General features: G+C 38.9%; 1 protein-coding gene across 3 annotated transcripts in view; it reads right to left on the minus strand.

The window, feature by feature from the left end:
• TMEM135 (transmembrane protein 135) overlaps positions 1-18506 on the minus strand; it is a 186688-nt gene that overhangs the window by 110838 nt on the left and 57344 nt on the right. The window lies entirely within an intron of this gene.

Consider the following 18506-nt stretch of genomic DNA (forward strand, 5'->3'; position numbering starts at 1 on the left):
TTGCAAGGTGAGATTTCGAGGATTTCGGTCTCCGAATCTAAACGGCGTGTTCCCCTGACACCGCCGCAGTTACACTGAGGTCAGAGAAGTGCTCAGCCCCGTGCAGTGCTCGCCCACAGGTTGTCACCTAAAAGTAGGGCACCGAAGGAAAAAATGGCTACGTAATATTTTACAAATCATGAAACCAATTTCTTTTAAAAATTACTGTTTAACACTATATGCCTAAAGTAACATGCAAGTACCGAAAAGAAGAGTGTGATGCAACTCTCTTCCTTACGCTGGGGAAATCTTTAGTCAGTAAAAGTCAGGTGGCATATGTTTATCTTAGTTTTTCCATCCTTTAACTCAGTAGGATAATTAACATGTATTTCTGCAATAAGCGTAGACGACTGACTCCTAGTAACTCAAAAAAGCACAGGTTCTGTTTCACTGATCTGTCTGGTTAAGATGCACAAAAAGCAACGTGACTGAAACACGCACAAAAGGGTTTCTATAACTGACCAATACTCCCATTCATTTCTTAACTTTGGTTTTAAGTAGAGAGATGCCAGATTGGCAGTTTCTTCTATTTACAAGTCGGTCGTGAAAAGGATGAAAAACGCTCACTGGTTACATAAAAACATGTATTGGCACATCAACACCCACAAAAACAGATTAGTTTTAAAGACAGAGTTCCTTGTTCACATAACAAGTAGTGAAGTGGAAGAAAAAAAAAAAAGGATTTTTAATATCTGTTTCTGATTAAAAAAACTGTTCCAAAATCTAATGATCTATGTTAAAAAGTAATTAGCAAGCTGGCTGGGAAAAAAAAATGCTTAGCAAGTTTACAAAGAGAAATAGCTTGTAGTTAGCAACTACTGCTGCAGTTGATTGATAACATTATATAAAACAAGGAGCCCAATGCTCATATAATAATAAGACTTGCTGGGTTCATGCTACACTGCTTCAAGACAGCTCTATCTCAACAAATGCGATATCAGACGTCTACTAATTCGCCAGTCTTCTTAGAGGCAGATTAAGTAGCTTTACTATACAGTGCTTTTCTTCTCTTTTCTTTTCCAAATAATTGCCCACAGAAGAAAATTTTATAAGTTTTTAATTGCTTTACGCTTCCCCTGCTTCTCCAATCTACAAACGAACACGTAAGCCCCCAAAAGCTGGGCTGCGAAACGTATTACTTCATTTACACCCCCGACAACGCAGAGCACCTCCAAAGCGGGATTCTTCTCCTTCACCTCCCAAGCAATAAAGGTTTTCGAGAACTTCACACAACCTTTTGTATTTCTCCAAATTGGTTTCTTTCATCAGCCATTCCCACCAACATTTTCAAGGATGTTTCAACCGAATTGAGCATTCTTGTCCATCCAGCTCAGCTCCTTTTGTTTCTCTTGAAAATCACTGGTGTGTGTGACAGTCTTTTCACATCTGCCAGTAGAAGGTCTCTCTTAATACACTCGCACCCGCGTAGTTAATGCCCGACGTCAAAACCATCCGGCAACGTGGAAAATTCACAGCAACGACAAAGCTAGCGCCAGAAACGTCCTCACACGAGCACCGCTCTTCACGTGCTAAGAAGATTAGCGCTGCAATCCCAGCCTCCTACACAGAGCACGGGAAATGAGGCCACCTAGAGCCATTCATACGTTGACAATGACGAGGCTGGAGGGAGAGTGCGCTGTGGGGTTTTTAAGTTCACATAATCCAAAGAAAGCTTAAAGCAGTTGCACCTTTCGAAAGGGTAACAATTAGTCTCAAGCTTACTGCTGGTGCAGTGGTGGGGGAGCTGGGCATTAGCAGAAAATACTACTGCAGGTTTGTGTCTTCTCCTCAAAAACTTGGCTAACAACTACATGGTGAGATTCTAGTAACAACAGTGTCTTACATGGAAGAGCAACATGAAAACAAACAGTCAGAAAATACTTCAAAAATTTTAGAAAATTAAAATAACACACAGACTAACAACACAACCTATTAGGTTAGGAAAATTTTGTCACGCTTCAAATATTCAGCGTGAACTTATCTGTAACACTGCTGTTTCAGTATTACACACTGTCCTCCAACTTCCAGCTTACTTCCTTCTGCCTCACAGAGAGGGGCACAGGCACAAATCACAGTAATTTAGTTTGGAAGAGAAATCATTTGGCCCTATCCTTGCTCTGTGCAGGGACACCTGGAGCAGGTTGCCCAGGGCTTTGTCCGGCCGTGTTGTGAGCATCTCCAAGGACGGAGATCCCACAACCTCTCTGAGTAACCTGTTCCAATACTTGACAATCCACTTTCCAGTTAAAAGTCTCTGAAAAACTGCAATATACAGATGACTTGTAGAGACTTGCTAGAGAGGCACAGCTTAATTTCCCAAATTTCTCCATCAGTAGTGGCAATGCTTCACAGCAGCTGAAAGACCGACCTCCCTTCCTTCCTTCTGCGGTTTCTAGCTGTGCCAAGACAAGCCATACTTAAACACCGAAACGCTGACTGCAGAGCGTCCTACTAGTAGCCAAGGTGCGTGAGGCAGGCAGAAGCTGCAAGGGTTGAACAGGGAGCCATAAGGATGAAGGAAGGGAAAGGTAGATTCGGACAAGAGCTTGGAGGAGTGAAGGGACATTGCTGCAAAGGAGCTCCTAAATCCAACAGCTACACTGCAAACTGGAATTCAAAAGGGTTAAAAACGTACAGAAACGTAGGTTGACAAGGTGTTACAACTTGGGCTGGAAACGTTCGTGAAAGAGCCTGAAGATGTTGAACAGAGTGAAGCAGAGAAACAAAAAAACACAAAACAAAACAAACCATACACACATGAAGATAACTGCAGGACAACCACTCTTCTCCAAGCCTTTAGCATTACAGACATATGTCATTTACAAAGTCTCTACATCATGATTGAACATTACCCCATTACATAAACTTAAAATTTTTAGCATATAGGAAAACCTTTACTTTTTTTGAAATGATAAAGGTAAACTCCATCAAAATGTTCTATACACAATAAAGAGAAAAACTAAATGAATGAAGAAATCTACAGTAGTGAGAAGGGGGAAAAAAAATATGTATTTATATATATTTATATACACACACGCATATGCATACACATACACACCAGCCTCCATCACTTTCTGAGGTTCTGTATAAGGTAAAATCTTGATGATATTAAAAAGGATCCTTACAAGATATAAAGCATATTTAGACTAAAACTCCAAGTTATTGAACACAAATGAATTTTCTTCTGGTATGTTTTTACTTTATAATTTCAGTTATTATGATAACAGCTAATATTCATGTTGTATAATATTCCAGTACAAATTGTTTCAATTTTGAAGAAGTTTAAATCCACTGAACACCAATGTCACACTTTAAATATAAGGACTTTCTATTTCAATACACTTAATACTTTTTCTTTAAAGTTAAGATTAAATCCAATAAAAACATGCGGAGTGTTGCTTTGCCACAAAATAATCCATCTTTCAACCATCTTTCAACACAGACTTCCTCATAAAATCACTTGCACTTCTTAAGCAGTGGATTTCTATTGGAAAGGTTCAGTATACTTTTAGATATCAGGTCAAAACTCCCCTTCTGCCCCCAAAGAACAGCTGTCACAGCTTTTTGGGTGCACAATTCACATTGTCCTTATACAGAAACACCCAGATTGGGTTATATACCTTTTGGAATAAGTTTGATTAACTAGTTTTAATGTCAACCCTTTTAAATCCTTAAGTTATCTTCTAAAATTCTTGCATATTTTTACATTAGATATCTTCCAAAGAACGACAATCTTTTTCATATAATTACATTTATTGTTTCCTAAATGAAACATATAGCATAACTTATGCCAAACTTTAAAAACTGAAAATATTAAAATGATCTAGTATTTTTTTGTTAGGATGTATAACAGTTACTATGAAATACAATTGATCGGCTGATGTGAAACATTTATCATCATAGCAGTATAACTGATTTAAAAGGTTAAACTGGTCATTTAATTAATAATATTGTTCCAAAAAAATAGTCAGCTAGGAATTCATATAATTTTTAACTCCCTCTACCTCTGTTAGCATTAAATATTTCATTTTAATCAGATTTTTATGAAGCTGCAAAACGTTAACATTTATTTTCACTCAAATGACTGAGAATAAGCCTTAAACAAGAAGCATTACAGGTTTAGGCAATGAACTCACATCTCTGAACAGAGTTATATAAGAAAGCAAATTATCAACAGATAGTTTTACTGATCTCAGTGTAAAATCAATGCGCTACCAAGTTGAAAATTACTGAATTTACAAAAGTGTGCTTGATTTTAAGATATGTATATTGTGTTATATGTGAGGTGCAATGGCAGTACACTGTATCTTACCATTCTGTACTGCCCTGCAAGTTCTTATGGCATCTACAGACAGAGGCGACCAACTGATTTTTCTGCCCCTCACAGAAAGCAGTCATTTCTGTCCTAATTTCTTGTAGGAGGATTAAAAAAAAAAAAAAAAAAAAAAGGGAGAAACCACTTGTATGAACCAGATCACTTTAGATACCTAAGTTAAACCTTTAATGCCTGCCATCAGAACTGAAGTGGAAAATAATTGTGTGCTATTGATGGAAATTGTAGGAAAAACTGCAAGAAAACCAGTACTTTAGGTTCCAGATGCTTTGAATTTTCTAGGCACATACAAAAATTTGCAGCTTTCAGAACATAAACACCCACAGCGAAAGTATTATTTCAAATGTCCACCTTTGCAATCCACAATATTTTATCTGCCTTTCCTCTCTGGTTACTTACACAATATTACATTGTTAAACCGAATTTAATTTGTGTAACTTTAAATAAGACAACATTATATTGTATAATCACACAAATACTGCCTGTCCTAAATAAAAACAAAGATGCACATAAAGGGTGGAGAGACACGTAACTGCAATATTCACAAGCCCCAGCAACGACCAGCCTCTGGGACGCTCGTGGGGGAGCTCTGGACAGGTACCTGCAAGAAGAAAAGGCCAAATCTGCTCTAAATTAGGGGAGGATAAAGGCCAGTCTGAAGATTAGAGGGCAGAAAGCAAAGCATAGCCCTAGCCATTTATCTTATACAACAAACGTACTAAGAATGGTTCTTCTTCCCTAAACAATAAAATTATTTCTCTAACTAGACTTTTTCACTCATAGCATTTTATTAACGTAGCATAAACATTCCAGTGATAAAATTATTGAAATTATTAGTGTAAATAGCTCTTTTTGGAGTTAGCTTTTGCTCGTCCCTTGCAATATTCATGGATTTGTGGTCTAAATTTAGATTCAAATTTACACGCTAATATTTGATCAGTTCAGTGTGCTAGCACACTGTTCTAGCTAGCACAGTTTCTAGTATGCTAGCAAATTCCATTTGCCCACTAAACTAAGTCTGTACTTTCAGGACTAATGAACTTTCTTATCAATTAATTTACCCTAACTACTCTACCCTACTACCTAACCAAACTACCCTGAATTTCATCACGCCCAAAAGACAATATACATCAAGGTGACCTCACACCAAGGCAGACATCAGCTGCAAATGTGGCAGCTGTACTGCAGCATAGCCTGTAAGAGAGATACCACTGTAGAGGTCTTTCACTAACACTCATTTCTTCCTTTCAAACTGATCATGCACACCAATTGGCATCTTGCAGGCATGATGGTACACAGAAAAGGAAAAACAGATGACAAGCCTAAAAACAGAGCAAACTACAAAATTCACTTTGCAGCCAGCCTTTGCAACGTCCTCTTGCTGCAGACCGGCTCAAGAAATCTCAACCTTCCCTTAAAAAAGGGTTTTAAGCCTTACAGCTGCAGAACTCACAGTGACCAAATGAACCAAGTGCAAAAATAATAAAGCATTACCATGTAAGCCTGCCAAGAGTATGAAGTAGAAGCATTAGTATTTATTTATCTTAATCTGAACCCAGTAGTCTGCAATTGCGGTAATTGTAACTTTTTCCAAGATGATGATTGTTTCTTCTCCTGACTTCTTCTCTACCCCTTTTCCTCTCTTTCCTTTCCCCACTGCCTCCCAAAAATGCACTAATGCTTTGTATTTAATGCTTGGATTCTTGGCCTGCAGCTGACTTCTACCTTTCTCTAGCTTTCTCCACCCAAGGGAGTTAATGGCTTGATTCTGTGCAACTCTGCAATTAACTAAATATCAGGAAGTCATGAAAAAAAAAAAAGAAAAGAAAAGAAAAAGAAAACCCAGCAAAAACCCCAGCAATATAATGCTCATGAACTGAATTACCCACAGAACAGGCCAGCGGCCAGCATGGGAAACCGGAGAAATTGGCCAGTTCAGCTCCTCCGCCGGGACAGCAGCGCCAGAGGGAGGCCTTGCAAGGGAGGCTACCTCGCCAGCAGTGCGCAGCAGAGGCTCCGGGACTGGACTCAGCTCTGCTTTTCCAGTTGCTGGCTCCAAAACAGTTGGCAGGAGCATATGTACCCGCTCGTCCACCCATCGCTGTCCATACAACAAGAATGTTTCCAGACTCCCTCTAGCCCCTGTTAGGAACTGATTTATAGAGGAACTGATTTATAGAGGAACATCTCTATTCCCTGGTCAGTCAACAGGAACGATAAAGCCAAGAGCAGCTTGGTCTGTCCAGGTTTCATGCAGCCACTAAAAGCTGCATCGGAGGCAGGACAACACGGCCCTGAACCCACACCGAGCGCCAACAGCGCAGCGCGTACCTAACCACAGCCCTGCCCATCACTCCAGCTCCTCACGGTACCTTCCTGCACGTGCTGCTGGGCTGATGGGAGGAAGGAGGCAAACAGAAACGGAGGGTGCAGAGGGTGGAAAGGAGAACCGGGATGTTCCTGGGGAATTAGTTCCTACTTTGTCATAAACAGTGGAAATCCAAGTCTTCTGTGATACAAGTAAAAGTAGATGGACGCGAGCGTGCATGACCTGCCCGCAGTCCCTCCGTGAGTTACGGGGACAGCTGAGAGCAAAACCTAAAGAGCCCCGGCCCTGACGCTGCTCTAAACCCTGGAAAACGTCAGAGACTTAAACTCTTAATGACGCTAGCAAGTTTCTCCAGCCCCCTCGGATCTCGTAACATAGACATGTTTAAGTTGCACTGTGACCATTAAATTAATCGGAGATACAAATTTAGAAGACTTAGTTTCATGTTGTCCAAGCGCACGTTCTAGAATTTCAGATTAATTTAAACAGAATCATTTACAGTTCCTTTACCTGCCCTCATTGACCAGAACTTCTTGTTCACCTGAACCGAGTAGGTTCAGACCGCTCAGTTCAGCCAGTGCATTCACTGCAAGCTTTACAAGAGTTATGTTTAACGCGTTTCACAACCATAGTTCTCTCCCTTTAGAGGATTACCTCATCTTTTATGCTTCCCAATGGCAGCAGTTTTAAGTAGTACATCTTAGTACTTTCAAATGGAACAAAAATTTTGTTTTCTCAATTGGTTTGTTTCCATGTATTGTAATTTACCCACAGAGTTAATCTAAAATAATACAAATCTAATATAAAAAGCATTGGCAAACTAGTGATTTATCACCACCACGCTGTAAACAATAAGCATAATGGACTACATCTCCTTCAGAGCAGACATTCAACTCATTTACCGATCTCATTGTTTAAACATGTGTATGCCTTACAACCATCCCGAACTAATTAGAAACAGAACGCATAGGTTAATGCTATTTCACTTTTGGTGCAGTTTATAAAAAAAGGCCTCTCCTCTGTCTAGAAAAGTTTAACTGATGTTTGACAATAGCGAGAATTTTTTCAGAGAAGGATACATATCTTCTGGAAATGACCTAACAAAAAATTAATTGTTGTGGTATTTATCACAGGCTGTCATCCATCATTAAAAAAAAAAAAAAAAGGCTAACAGTAACTGATCGAAAACACTTAAAACAGCTGGTGATAAAATACAGAAAGATAATTTTGGCACTTATTTTATGGGGAATGATAGCTAACATTTTGTTAACATCATTAAATACTCTGCATGATTAGAAGAAAAAAAAAAAATCAAACTTTTTTTTGCCTTTAAGGTGAGCTGAAAATTTCAGGACTTGGAACAATACTTTGAGAGCTAGCAGGGGCACTGGACATCCTCTTCCCATTCTTGAGAAAACTGTTCTTATTTTGTCAAATAATGAACTACAGGAAATTTTCATTTACCGCCTCCTCAACGCTCAGTGCTTGCTAGGAGTTTGCAGCTGAAGTGATTTCGGATGAACTGTATGAGCAAGACTGCTTCTTTCCAAGCATTTTTCCCCAAAATTGGAACAGCCACATTGTCTATGGGATTTTAGAATAACCTTCTCTTCTGATTAGTGCTAGGCCTAAGGCAGAGTACAGTGTAGCTACCATTGCACATTATTTTCTCTTTTTGAGAAAGGCTGGAAGTTTTTATTATAAGATCAATCTCAGAAGGAAGTCAAATTTCTCCTTTACCTACATTATCAGAAGAACCATGTACATTCTGAAAACTAAATCTCTTAACAGAAGTCTTAGTGGAATTATACTCCAAAAGCCTAGTATTTTTTAATAATCAAGTTTTGGACACAACAGATACCAACAATCTTTAAAATATTATGCAAGCACAGAATTGTGAAAATTAGTAAAGTCTGTTGAATCATCTCAGACAAAAAAATTTTAAGAAATATAAATTCCCCAGCTCTAATATCGTGGCTTAAGAATTGTGAATGTCCAAAAATTTGCAGAATTCAGCATATAATAGCTATGTTAAAAATATTTCATTTCTGTCTCTCTGCCATACCTAAGCTGGATCCGATTCTTTCCTGCTCTCGAACTTTTTGCACGAAGCAAAGTTAACTGAATTGCACTTCATAACTGATGACTTCTTGTGGTCAGGCCAGCAGCAGGACTGGAGGACAAAGATCAAATTTCATAGCAGGAGAAAGTGCCTCTAACAGTCTGAACTAGTAAAATGCCCTGAAAATCAGAGCATCAGCCAGCCTGAGAAGCACTCCGAGGATACAGCCAACTCCGATCTCCATTTCCTGAATACAGTAGATTCAAAGAAGTTTTCTTTCAGTCAGGCCTGCTTGACAACTTTGTAATAGCTGAGATCATGGATATAAACTGTCTTCAAAACTATAAAAAATCCAAAGTTGATATAAAATGAACTGATAGTTATTGTCTTTTTGTAAATAAGCATAATGTGGTCTTCGTTCTTCCAGGCTACGATATCAAGAGGTCCTAAAATTTGGACCTGATTGTACTACCACTGCAATTCCTCCTTTTCCAAAGGTGAGATAGTACTTTATTTTCCACTTTCCTTGCAAACTAACACAGAAAATTAAATTAACTCTGTCCCTCCACACCACTTTCAGTACGTTCAGAACAATTTAAATTCCAATCGTCTGAAAAACATACACCAACAAATTTGCAAAGAGTGAGGGGCAAATGTCTCAGCTCTGTAACAATCACTGAAGCACATATCTAACGCTCTCTCAATACCATCAGAATGAATAATTCCAGGCAATTATTTCTCATACATAAAATGTTTACCATATTTGCCCACTTTAAGCATGATTCATGAGGACACATTTGTACCCATCTGTAAAGCATTTACACACTACAGCTGATGACCATCAGAGAAAAGCCCATGAAGGAACTGATAACCTGCATTTTAAACAAGTTTTACACATACACCAATAGCTTAAGTTAAAATGGTGAGCAGCTGCTAATTCAGAAGACACTTTCAATCATTTACTGGGAATGAGCAGGATTCTGCAGGAAAAGACGTTATGTAGTCACATAAAGACTATTTTAATGCATCTTTGAAGAGAGGCAAGAATTAAGTTCAATAAGCACCTCATCAGTGCAACACCTGATCTCACAATCCTATGGATATTCTTCAAGTACAGTTTTTATACATAATTTTAAAATAATAGGACTTTAGAGCAATAACAATCCTTCACTTTGGCCTGTTTTTAAATATAACCATCCCACTAGCACAAATCAACCATATGACTGTAACATAATATTTTGTAGTCCAAGTTGAATTCCTCTCTTGATGACAAGAGCTGTATTGTTCGGTAAAAATAGTACAAGATACGTAATCTTAAAGCTGAAACACCGTATTAGTAACAAAATCACGAAACCTTGCAAGAACACTATCAATTATCCCCGAAATTAGCTTTAGGAATCCAAAAATCTAAAAAGAAACACAAACTGCTTTATATATAGGAATGTCATGCTAAGGATAGGTTTCCACTACTGCCAACTTTTAGATAAGGACTAAAATTTAGCATAAATCTGATTATTAGAACAACAATTAGTCTTAAATTTCAAATCTTACGTTTCAGTGACGTATCAAATTTTCTGTGTCCTCCAGTAGCAATCCATTAAAAAACAAAACGCACCAACATTACAAAAAATACCTCAAGGCTTGTTTAAGAAGCAACCTTTTTGCACATTAAGCTTAACAGAAATTTTACAATGCACTTAAATAGGATAAATTTGAGCCCAAAACATGGTACTTTAATCTCTCATACATATCACACTAACAAACAAAACTAATTAAGAGCAAAATGCTTTTCTAAAATTAGTACTTCACGCATGATGAATCACACTACTAATGTGAATATACGTCATATTAGCCAATTATTTTCATGTAGAAAAGGATGAGATTATTAACATCTCATTAAAAGAAAGCTTCAAAAACACTTATGCGGAAGACCGTGCGTTCACATTTCACTTTTGCAGCACAAGGCCAAAACCTATTGAATTATTACAAGAGTCAGTAGATGGATGTCTGGCGGTACGTTACATGTAGCCTAGCATATTCTGTCACAATAGTCTGTTCTGGTCTTAAAATGTATTATTTATGAAATTAGGAAATCCGTACATCCCCGTGGGCAATATATGACGTCCACACAGGGCAATGACAAAGCGAGAGACTTTTAGGCCTGCAACTTTATACGTTCCCTAGGATAATACAGGAACCGCCATCAGTAAATCCCCTGGTCGATTTACCAGATCCAGAAGCTACACTATGGTCCTAAGCTATTCCAAATAACGTAGAGTTGTATCACAGTATTAGGAGAGCTAAGGAAGGTAATGAGAGGACAGTTACAACCTTACTTAAATTTAAGCTTGAATTCCTATTCCTCATCTCAAGGGCAGACAAATTACAAAAACCCACTCTCAGACCACTTTATTCACCCAAAGTTTATCCACTCTCTTTAATATAAAGCAGGTAAGAAACCTGAAAAACCTAGGGGGATTCTGATTTTGACAATAAATACTTTAAACAAGCAAAAAGGAACAAGAAAGAGATTTTTGAACAAAAGGTATAGCTATTCCTGGCAAAATTTAAAGGTAACAAATACATGTAATACGGCTGTTATGTAAACAGCACTGGATTGCCCGGATAAGCCTGTTCATTTGAACATCCTGTACATTAGTACAGCCAAATAATAGCTCATACCTCTTGGGGGAAAAGAGCATCAATCACCCCTACAGAAGAAGGAATTGTGTAAGGAGTGCAGCAATACTAAAAACAATTAGAGACCATGGCAGACAATCAACTGAGCATAAAATATGCTGTGTTACCCATCAAATGAGCAAATCACTCCTGATAAGTGCAGAAACTTCAAAGGGACTCATAAATCAGACTGTTCCTACGTCTACATCTGGGCTCACACTTTAGAAAGCTTTCCAAACACAGCTAAAGAAGTGATGCAGTGTTTGCAAAACTGATAAGGGCAGTAGGTAAGAACAGGTTAAACTATCTTGTGTCAGGCTAGGTCCCCACTACAGGCTCTTCCGTCTTATCTACCAGATGTTGTTAAACGTCTTGCCTTTTTGCTGACATAAGATACAGAAAAACCCATGGTGTCAACGGTGTTGAAACGGACCGGTTTCGTTGGCAGACAACATGCCATTTACAGGAGCTGCATAATCACAACAGCAGAAAATCCATCGGCAGTAAGATGCTCTCCAGATACAGCTAAGTTAGAGGCTTTATATTAACACAAGCATTTGTACGGGAAAACCTGCTGATAGTAGTAAGCTCCTGCACATGGTAGAAAGAGGGAAAAATGAATTAACATTTTATAAAGCTTCTGGTTAACAGCTAAAACTAAAGACGTGAGGTGCATTTTTTTGTTGTTGATCTTACCAAAGGAAGCAGTAGGGGCTCTCCTGTTTTCTGTCTTGGTTTAAAGGTCCAGTACCTGTGCAAAGATCCGTTATCAACCAAAAGTCTCCAATACAGGCTATTGGGAGAGGCTTTTCTTCAAGCTGGGGGAGGTCTGCCATCAAACTAGCCATTAAATTACAATGGCTACCACAAGCTACGAGTATATTCATTTCCAGAATTGATCCGTTTTCACGGAGCTCGGATAACTGGAAAAGAACCTTCTCCTCCTCCTCCCAACTGGGTGGCATTTTGTCTTTTGTTTCCAACTATTCTGAACCCTACCACTGCAGTCTTTCTTAATTTATCCATACACACCAAGCTTTCACTTCCACAACACGCTGCAGATGGGAGGCAGAGCAATCCATGACCGTACAGAGCCAGACGATGTCAGGGCTTCCCAAATGCAAGTGCCCCAGAAAGGTGGAGACCTGAACCTGGATCAGGCTTCAGAGGTTTCTGGAGTCTCTGTGGCTGGCACCCAGGGAGCCAAAAGCTCAGAATGAATGGATCCCTTAGTGTTTTACAGTAATTAGGTACATTTCTGAAACTGGCACTTCAACTGCTTTATCCGCGCTAATTGAGCACAACGTAAAACACTGCTCCGCAACGCCAAACTACAAATTTAACAACCTTATAAAGGAGCCAGCAATATAGAATTCTTTTCCTTATTAAAGGAAAAAAAGCACTGGCCTAACTTGTCACTACACAAAACAGAGCTGGAAAGCTTCCAAAATTGCTCTGTAAGTGTTGTTTTATTAGCCTGAGACTGTTAATAAATAAATTGCAAATGAACTTATACTTGCTTGGGTGGATATCAAGAAACAATTGTATCACTGTTCTTACAGTGTTTACAATTTATTCTAGTTCTTCACTTTTTTTTTTTTTATCCTAGTTACACTGTTTCCTACACAAGTTTACCTTAGCAACTGACATTTATTTGGTCCATAAATTACTCTAATGCAGTTTAGTGCTCTTACATAAATTTTACAAACATAATACTTGCAGAGCAAAGACTTCCATTAATTAAAACCCTGCCTACACAAATGTAACATTTCTTTTATGGTTTTACTTATTGTCTATGTTTTCCATAATTATCAAAGGGTTTCCCCTCCCTTCCACTGGCTGTGTTTGCAAAGTTATACATAAACACAAACTCATCTATGTAGGTATCTTATTACCAACGTGCCACAGCTGATAACATACAGTCTTTGAAAGGAGAAAGACCCCCTTCCAAATACTTGGCATGTCCACCTACAAGTGAGACCCCCTCATTAAGAGAAATTTAAGTTAAAAACACGTAGAATCCCTGCTTTTGACTTTGCTTGTTGCAAGGCTTTTATTAATTACTTCTGTTTACTTGTTAGAAATAACTTCAGCTATTTCTAGATCTTGATGTTAAAACTGTTTAAGGACTAAAAACTGACATCCAAAATAAAAGTTCAGGAAATCTGAAAAAGTGTTTGTTTCTTATAGTAACACAAAAGGTCTGAGGTACCTATTGATAGACAGGTAAGGCACATATTAGAGATAATTTTGATCGGCTCTAGATTTTTTTTCATGCCTTAGTTTGGTTTAAAAAGGGAAAAATAAAACTATTCCAGAGTCCAGCAAATAACAAACAATCTTGTTATACAGTAGTGCACTATGAATGATAATGCAGATGGTATGCTTTTCAAATGCTATTTACCATATTTAACTTATTTGCAAATACGTTAACTTTTGCTAAATTTGCTACAGAAAATACATTGCATATTAGTTGTAATTCATAAAAACAACTGAAAATGCTGTGCATGCTGCCCGGGACTCACTTGCCCCGTCCCTCTCTCATATGAAGAGCCCAGGCTCTCCAACTGGGCAAGACGAATAATCCCAGCCCTGACCAGCCTCCATCTAGGACCTAAGTGAACGTCTACCACCACCACCAGTTCAGAAAGACTGCACCACGTAGGTCACAACGAGATAGCTACCAAATGCATAAAAAGTAGAGGTTGAAACCCCAGGTTTTGTATTTGAGCTTGCTCGGGCCGTTCAACCGCCACGGCGGCACCAGCGAGACGTGCGCAAAGCCCTTCTAATCAGCCACAGCAGGACGTGCTGCTCACAGGCATATGTAAACGCTGCACGGACATTTAATCTGACGTGACATCTTTGTGAACAATGTAAGTTAACACAGCAGCACTTATGCCACAGTAAAACCTTAGAGATATGATAAATAATTTACAAAAGCAGTGCAGTAACTGCTAGTGTTTGTTTTCTCAGTGGTCTTTATTAAAGCAAGGCACTAGGATTAAAGCTACTACAACAAAAACTGGAGACAGACATGAGTGGGTTGACAACTTTTCTGTTTGTTTAAAAACCGCCTTACGGAGGAGAAGCAAGTTAAATACGAGCAGAAATGAATTTGTCATAATACAATTTCAATTTTCAAATATCTGGAACCTATTAACTTTGGGAGAGTTTCAAAAGGGCCACCCAGTAATAAACACAAAATAATTTGTGTCTGCTGTCTTGTTTGCGATAATTTTTTTTATTGCTACCTCAGTTTCAGATGTCAGAGTAATGACTTCCACATTCTGATTAAAATGTGAATTGAATCCATATGGAAGAGATGTTCAGATCCATCGAAATCAAAGGAACGTCCTTACTTCTAACTTTTTGTACAGTAAAGTTTAAGAGCCTAAACATTTTGACCATACTTAGCTGGGAAAATTCTTAATACTATTACCTAAAGAACGAGATGACTAATAGAAAGATATATTTATTACTTCAGGGCAATGATTATGTAATCAATTCTAATTAAAAGTCTTTAGCAAAAATACAACTTAACCCTTTTAATGATGTAACAGTCATAATTGCCCACATGATTTCACTTCCTGTTATAAATATTTAGGGGATACATTTTTTAATGATTAAATAATGAAAGATATTTACATCACGGAATTTAAGAATGTTTTCTCCATATATAGCACATTTATCTTGCTATTTCAAGAATACATTGAGAGATTTGCTCAGACTCAAAAGCACTTTAAAAAGATGCTATCTCCTCCTTTCTTCAGCCACAAAGCCATCTTCCTTTCCATCCCTCTAGCCTAAAAAATGCAAGACAAGTCTTCTGAAGATAACAGAGAATAAAGCTCTCCTGTACCCCTTTATGTTTCTTGAAAATTCTTCTTTATTTTTACCTACATATTCTATGGTAATGAACCATGCTGAGAGCTTCCAAACTAGAGAGGAGGGAGGGGGAAAATATCTGCTTTGCCTGAAAGCCACATTAAGCAAAAATACAATACCAGTCTTACAAAGGCTTTACTAAACTTGTTGCTAAAGAGCTCTACCAACTCCATGCCTTGGAACAAAGATTTCAAGCTTGGAAGAGACAAATAACCTCAGCTGAAGAAAGCACTTCCCGCTATCTGTGTACAATCGCCCCGTCAACATCTGCATACACTAATAGAGGTTTTAGAAAGAGATGCTGCATCTCTCCTGGGTACAGTCGAGCTCTACGTGACTGAGTACCAGCAGCAGACACGTACTGCACGTCCAGAGCCAACCCACCGAGTCCACTCCTGACCGGCAACTGCCGTGGGGCTTCTGCGCTGCTCCTCTTACTGCTTAGCACAAAGCAGCTCGGTTGTTTTACGGGGGTAAAAGAATTAAGCGTACAGGAAATCCTGCCTCTGTATGTTCTGTTAATTAGCGCACGAGAAAAGAAAAGGCTAGGATAATGAGGAACAACTACACAGGTAAAGGGGTACTCCGAGATGCAGTGGGAAGCACAGCGAGGGATACTTCTGTAGCCTCTTCATAGACCTACTTGAGGTCTCGTACGTTAATTAGACAACTGGTGGTATAATTTCCTCAAGTTACACACACTGCAGAAGGGCTTTACTATTCCTGGAGGTGACCTGGATGTTGACAAGACCCATCTCTTCAGAGGTAGATATCTGAATTCCTTCTGTTCTGCTCTAAAAGTAGGAGTGCCAGTATTTTTTTTTTAATTAAACAAACCCCAGAACTCAAAAATGGCTGTACCAAGGCCCACCTAGTCCAATGTTTTGTCTGCCACGATGAGCAGCGACACACGCATGAAAAATTCCTCCTTGCTATATGCTTCCCACAAACTATATGGCACAGACCACCAAAGCAAAGGATCTTCGTATTTCATAGCCTTTAATGAAATTTTCTTTTCTGACTTGTCTAACGCTTTTGTTGAACTCGGGTAAACTTCACAACACCCTGTGGCAGAGAGAACCTTACCTGGACTTTGTTCCGTGCGCCCACCAGTTTGTTTCAAACACGTTTTCCACTACTTTCATTTGATATCCCTTAGTTCTTGCACTGAGAGTAAATACTTCACAGCTGATAACGGAGACGGTGAATAGGAATGATTTTACACGTGGTAAGTTATACACACTCCTTCCTGGTTTCCCCTGCAGGCTACAGACTGTTACTATGCTTAGCTGCTCCACTTAAATGTTCTTCAACACTTTTGGGCATCTTTGTTTCTCCTCTAGGTACTTTTCGATACTTCTATTATACTTCAAAAAGGACCAGCACTGCAGACAGTAGCTGTCTGCACTACAGACAAAGCTGTCAGCACATTCGTGATTTATATAGTGGCACGATAATGATTTTTTTCTGTTTTATCCTCTCTTTCCCAATAACCCCTAATATTAAATTTGTGGGGAGTCGGGGATTAACAGCTACCAAGTGTTGAACTGACACTTTCCTCATAATTCCAACTTTTTTCCTCAGAGTAACAGTTCAGAGTTCAACACTGGGTATACGAAGTAAGGATTTTTCTCCCCACATGCAATGCACATGGCTGCCGTTTTTTCAATCGCACAATATCATGAGGCTCTTCTGCAAGTCCTGAGAAACAGCTCTCATTTTTACTATTCCAGATAAATTATAAATAGTGACACTCTGTCACCTCAGTTTCCTCTCTTTTTAGATGAATGGGCGCTCTTCCCCACTACCTGATGTTTTGTCATAACTGTGCAGTCCTCGTTTTTGCAGTGTCAGCCTGAAATTCTGTGACTGAACTCAAAGAATTACAACTGGAGCTAGTTACAATGCTTCTGAGAAAAAAAGAAAAAAGTAAAATAAAATAAAATTCCAGTGCCTTTAAGTTTAACATAAAGATGTAAACTTTTGTTCTTAACTTCTCCGTATTTCCATTCTTCACCTCCAAAGTGGGAATATTTCATCCAATCTGGGTATATTGTCTACGAATAATTATTCCCCTTTTTCTGATGAATCTATTTTCCACAGTTTTCTTCAGCTGTCACATCTGACAAGGTTTTTTTTCAGCCTTTCAGGTTATTGTATTATATAAAAGAAGAATCTATCCATAACGAGAATCCCTAAACCCAGCTTTTCGGAATGATATAGTTAGCTTTTTACACATTATGGAAGGATGCTACGACGTACTGGGGGGCAGAGGTAGGCTTTTCTCCACCCCATCGGCACCCTCTGGGTGTACCCCCATCCCACCCTGACTCCGCGTCAGGAGAGAACAAACCAACACACCTTGCCACCGGGTGCACCTAGGAGGGGGAAAAGGCAATCTGAATACACGGGCAACAAGGAAACTGGACTGCACTCTTAGGAGTAGGTGATTAAATGACAGATGACATCCTTGTTTCAGTCAGGACACGGCTGGTAGGGCCACCACTGAACCTAGATCAAGTGGCAGAATGACTGAGACCCCTGGTCTGTAGGGTAGATTGGGCTATTAAGTATTCACATTGGATGCTAAGCCTGCCCATTACAAGATACAGGTCATTCTACACTCATAGAAATATCTAACTACAACTTCTGGAAACTTCAGATGATCAATATCTATTCCCAATGCTCTCAACTGTAGTAGCATGTAAGCCGTTAGAAATTTAAAGCATTAATCTGAACAGATCAATCCAAATGTTGAAACCTCAAGCAATTTCACGTTCCTGAAAAAATAAAAACTTGCCAAAAAAAAACAAGTTTTTCAGATAAACACATAAAGCACAATATTCCTCTCCCTTTCCCCTTATTCTCACCCTCAGTTTTCTTCATCAGCACAGAACACTCAGGAAAATCCATACGCTTCCCCTTCTGCTCATTTTTGCCCCCATCACCTCCTCCATGCCATCGCTCACCAGTCCAGTGACAAAACGGGAAAAAATTGACTGCCTGCTTCATTCAGTGACGATGACTCCTGGCACGGAAGAGTAGTGCAGCCACGCTATTTACAGTCCCATCAGTTCTGGCAACCCCTCCAACCTCAGCCTACATTTGCATCCAGATGCATCCTTCTGGGAGATACAGGTTGTTTTATCCTAAGAAACTACTCTTTAAGGCCTGAA

The sequence above is a fragment of the Struthio camelus genome, chromosome 1 (genome assembly GCF_040807025.1).
Source record: "Struthio camelus isolate bStrCam1 chromosome 1, bStrCam1.hap1, whole genome shotgun sequence".
NCBI lineage: Eukaryota > Metazoa > Chordata > Aves > Struthioniformes > Struthionidae > Struthio > Struthio camelus.